Raw genomic sequence first — 5134 nt, forward strand, 5'->3', positions numbered from 1 at the left:
GGAAGTGAAAAGTAGGGAGGAGAAAGAAGATAGAATAGTATAGTATTTTAAATAGTTCCCAACCTCAGGAAATTTAATATTTTGTGATAGATATCAGACTTACATACTAGAAATAGAGACTAATGCAGCTCTCACTCTGATTGCCAAAATATAAAATGGAAGAGAAATTATCAAAGTGAGATAGAATTATAGAGGAAATATTTAAGACACAATATGTTTAAAGAACTTTAAAAGGTAAGTAGACCTTGGATAAGTAGTAAGAATAAAAATGTAAACATTTAAAATATTTTTAATTACAGGCATTTTATGTTATTTTGGTCACTTAAATAAAACAAACAAAAGCAGAAGTTGAAGAGAAAAAAAGGGGAACAAAAAGTAGTTACATTTTAATCTTAGTTACATCTTCCATTCCATTCGCTTCATTAAGAATTGCCAGACCTTAGGTTTGCAGGGCAGGACGAGTTACATACACACTTACCTCCTGTGTTTCACCATAGAAGCCAAATATAAGTCAGCAAATCATCAAATGCTCACCTACAAAAAGTGCATCTGTTTCAGAGCTCTGAAAGTCAGGTGATGGTGGTGGTGTTCTGAGTGGCATGAGCAGAATCCATCCCCAAACTTTTGTTTCGTAGGCCACTACTCAGATGTAGGAGTGAGTTAATAATTGCCAATACACAATGTCATCAAGTTACATAATTGACCTGGCAAGAGGCTCCCAAATGTTTTATTTTCTAGCAATTACAGGAAAATAAAAATTTATAAAAGTGGTTAAGGCATATATCCTGTATATCTCTGCTCTGATGAAAGCTGCCTCAAATCCTTTTCTCATATTAAAATAGGAATAAAAAAGAAAAAAAATGACATTTATGTTTGCTGTCGAAAATTCTTTTCTTCCCATTTAACTTTATGTACAACACTAGAGGCCCGGTGCACGAATTCATGCACCAGTGGGGTCCCTCGGCCTGGCCTGTGGGATCAGGCTGAAACCGGCTCTCCAACATCTCCCGAGGGATCCTGGATTGTGAGAGGGCACAGGCCAGGCCGGGGGACCCCACCAGTGCATGATCAGGGCCAGGGAGGGGAGGTTGGCCAGCTGGGGAGGGACTGCAGGAGGGCTTCAGAGCATGTCCGGCCCTTCTTGCTCAGATTGGCCAGAGCCCAGCAGCAAGCTAACCTACTGGTCAGAGTGTCTGCCCCCTAGTGGTCAGTGCACATCATAGCAAGCGGTTGAGCGGCCTTAGCATATCATTAGTTTAGTACGTTGAATGGATGACCGAATGACCGGATGACCAGACACTTAGCATATTAGGTTTTTATTATATAGGATGAACATTTCCAAAGCCGGAAGTAGATAAGGAGGTACATTCAGAGTTCTTCTTCCATCCCTATTCTATCGTGTCTTCTTCCTCCTAAATTAAAAATTATTTAGAAATGTTTGTTTTATACTTCCAGTGTTTTTTTTCCACAAATATAAGCAAATACACATATGCATACACAAACATATTAATATTTCTTTCCCTTTTTACCACAAAACTAGCATACAATTTTATAGTCTGGCATCTCATTTTTTTTCAAGTGCCAAAATACTCTGCAGATCACTCCATACCAGCACGTACAAATATTCCCCTTTCCTTTTTTAACAACAACATTTTGAAAGCATCCATGTATTTTAAAAATACACATATGTAATTTTTAGTTTTTCTTTTTGTATTAGCTTCTTCAAATATTGGAGTTAATAATTTAAGGCATCAAAATAATAATATATTGCTGGTCATTTATAACATTGTTCTGGGATAATAACTTTTCTGTGCTCTGAAATCAATGCTAACTTGCACTTCTGATGAAGCTTTGTAAATATTTTTTTATTACTTAAGGTATTACAAATGTGTCCTCATCCCCTGTAAATATTTTTTAAAGCTTTTTTTTCTGTTTATAAATGTATAAATGTTCATTGAGTTAAAAACAGAAAAAGTATAAAAAAACATGAGTACTGATATTAATAATAGTAAAAAATTATAATAATGTGGCTATAACCATTGTTAATAGTTGAGCATATTTTCCCAGTACTTTTTCCTACACTGTATGTACTTTTTTTTCTTACACTGTTGCATATAGCAATCAAATCTAACCTAAAGACTTTTGAATTGAAGATAAAGCTATACTCTCTGAAAAATAACAACCTCTGAATCTAATTTAAGTGACTGGGATGGCTTCTTGGGGTTCTGGGTAAGAGAGAAAACTTCCTATTAATTATCATCACTTATATTCTGAAGTTGTCTTGTCAAACAACTATTAAGTTAAAAAGAGGAAGAGAGAGAGAGACCAAAAATTCCCCTAGAAATCTATCTGATTTTGATAGTTTTTTCTTTTTCTTTTCTAAATTAAATCTTTATTGTTAAAAGTATTACATATTTCTCCTCCTCCCCTCCCCCATTGACCTCTTCTAGCCTGTCCTCGCCTCGGCTCAGGCCTTCACCACCCTATTGTCTGTGTCCATGGGTTATGCATATACTAGTATGCATATAAATTCTTTGCTGAATCTCTTCCTACCCATCCACCCTCCCCCCCCCCACCTTCCCTCTGAGATTTGACTGTTGTTCAGGGGTCCTCAAACTACGGCCCCGCGGGCCACATGCAAATACAAATATTGTATTTGTTCCCGTTTTGTTTTTTTTACTTCAAAATAAGATATGTGCAGTGTGCATAGGAATTTGTTCATAGTTTTTTTTTAAACTATAGTCCGGCCCTCCAACGGTCTGAAGGACAGTGAACTGGCCCCCTGTTTAAAAAGTTTGAGGACCCCTGCTGTTGTTCCATGCTTCAGTGTCTCTGGATCTATTTTGTGCATCAGTTTATTTTGTTTCTTTGACTCCACATACGAGTGGGATCATGTGATACTTGTCTTTTTCAGACTGGCTTATTTCGCTTAGCATCATACTCTCCAGATGATTTTGACTCTTTGATAGAAAAAATAACTAAATGTCTCATTCACTTACATACTGCCACAGTGTGATTAAAATTGAGGCCTTTCAAATCTAAAAAGTGCTCTTTGCCATAATCAAAGATGATGCTCTTAAATTGCTCATTAAAAACATACACTTTTAGAATACTCGAGCAGGGATGATGATATTTCATTGACTTACTAGAACTCTCACCATTCCTCCTTTGGGTCGCAGGTGTGTGTTTGCATCAGTCAGCAGCAGCCGTGTGTCCTGTCCTTGTCTAGGGACCAGCCAAAGCAAACTGCACTTGATGAGGATTGATCAGGGACCTCACCAACCCACATTCTAGTCAAAGGCCAGTGTAATTAGATTGTTTTAGGTAGAATGAGCCCACAGAAACCTAGACTAACAGAATGGATAAACTGTAAGGTGATATTTGCTTTAGAAAAGAACTCCTTCCCAGAGAATTCCTTTAATAACAAGCTCTCTTAGTATATTTAAAATGAGATTTGACTATATTAAAACACACCCTTCAGGAATTTTCTACTCAGGAGAGTCCGATACATGAGAACTTCCTGTTTTGCTGGGCAGTCTTTTCAATAAATTATTTGACACATTTATAGTAACACAATAAATAATTACCAAAATTTCTTTTTAATTACCGAGGATGCAATTTGAGGTTACATCAGAGCCACACGGTAAATTAGCTTCCTCTTTCTCAAGGCCTTGTTTGCACTGTGTGGGTTTTAAAAAGGTCTCTTAAAGGGCATAAAATATGGAAAACGTATAATACTTGCAAATAATTGCGAAACATCTGAAACCAGGGCGTCGAGGTCTCAAGCTCACTATTGACACAAGCTGTACAAAGCTAAATGTGAGGTGACATTCCTAGGTGCAAACTTACTTTATTACTTTTAATAATAAATTACTTTAATTCATTATGCTAATTAAACGTTAAAAGATGCTTGTGGTAGTGGGGGGAATGCAAAACAGGACTGACTTTGTCATTAAACCAGCCACAGGTCCTTCTAGGTGCTGGGACCTTGGTGACAACTGCGCATGAAAATGGCCATACACGAGGCTCTCCCCTCCCCCCCTTTTTAGCAGTTTTTGGTTCAAGGAAAAAATTGAGCGAAGGTACGTAGATTATCCATATATCCCGGCCTCCCAGGCCCTTCTCATTCATCAGGGCCTCAAACCCCGTCACAGTGCGCTGGGTGCAGAGACGGATGCTGGCTTTGCTGTCAGACGGCTCTGAAGTTTTAGTTTACGTAAAACACTCCGCACAGCTCTTGTCTGCTCTGAAATCCCTGAGCTACAGTATTATAAAACAGATTTGTCTTTCTTTCCCCTGGTTTATTTCAAAAGAGACAGACTTTTCTAGTTTTTGTTTTGTTTTTTTACAACCGTGCTGCATCAAGAAGAATCTCACTGTCAGCAAACTGTGCTGGGGGCAGGTCTGAACGCCCTTCAGGGCGGCCAGCCCAGCCTGAGCATCTTTCTCAGTGTGTCCAGAGGCGACGGTGACCCGCGTCCCCGGGGTAAAAGGCGCAGTGGGCCTCCCAGAGGCACCTCCGTCTCTCCGGGTCCCTACTTGCCCGGATGTGCCCGAATCGGACTACAGCCCCGGCCGGAGCAGGCGCCTCCGCACGTCCCCGCTGCCCAAACCCGCTCCCTCCGGCCACTGTGCCCCCGATGGCTCACACACACACACGCAGATCGGGGACCCCAGCCCCGCACCGGGATGCAGAGCCCGACCTCCCCTTACCCTCTTCCCACTTCCTCCGGCCTCCGATCGCCTCCTGCCCCCCGCTGCTCAGTCTCCCCCCCGCCCGGCCCTCCGGCTTCCGGGGCGCGCCGCCACCCTCGGGCCAGCGGGAACAGCCCGCGAGTCCCAGCCCGCACGCCCCCCGGACGCGGCGGAGGCGGCAGTTGGCCCGTTGCCCTGGAGGGGCTGCCCTCCGCCTGTGCCTGCGCAGGCCCTCCTGCGGTCTGCCCTTGCGAAAGCGGCCGAAGGAAGAATGGAAGCGCTCGGTCTTTTCTCCTGCTTTTCTTAGCTCAGGTCTCGAAGCAAGTGGGGCACCACCTGCATGTACAACTGTCCGAATCCTGAAGAAAGAGGTCGCCATAAGACCCCCAGAGATTTTTTTTGCATAGAGAGTGCCATTCTCCCCCTGTTCTTCCAGAAG

General features: G+C 42.0%; 1 long non-coding RNA gene across 1 annotated transcript; it reads right to left on the minus strand.

The window, feature by feature from the left end:
* Positions 1-1300: 1300 nt before the first annotated feature.
* LOC111825792 lies at positions 1301-4453 on the minus strand. Its single transcript, XR_002828977.1, has 2 exons — positions 3147-4453; positions 1301-1412 (listed from the first exon to the last, which is right to left on the minus strand). It is a non-coding gene; the product is annotated as an uncharacterized LOC111825792 (long non-coding RNA).
* Between the last annotated feature and the right edge of the window lie 681 nt (positions 4454-5134).

The sequence above is a fragment of the Myotis lucifugus genome, unplaced genomic scaffold, assembly GCF_000147115.1.
Source record: "Myotis lucifugus unplaced genomic scaffold, Myoluc2.0 scaffold_0, whole genome shotgun sequence".
Classification (NCBI taxonomy): domain Eukaryota; kingdom Metazoa; phylum Chordata; class Mammalia; order Chiroptera; family Vespertilionidae; genus Myotis; species Myotis lucifugus.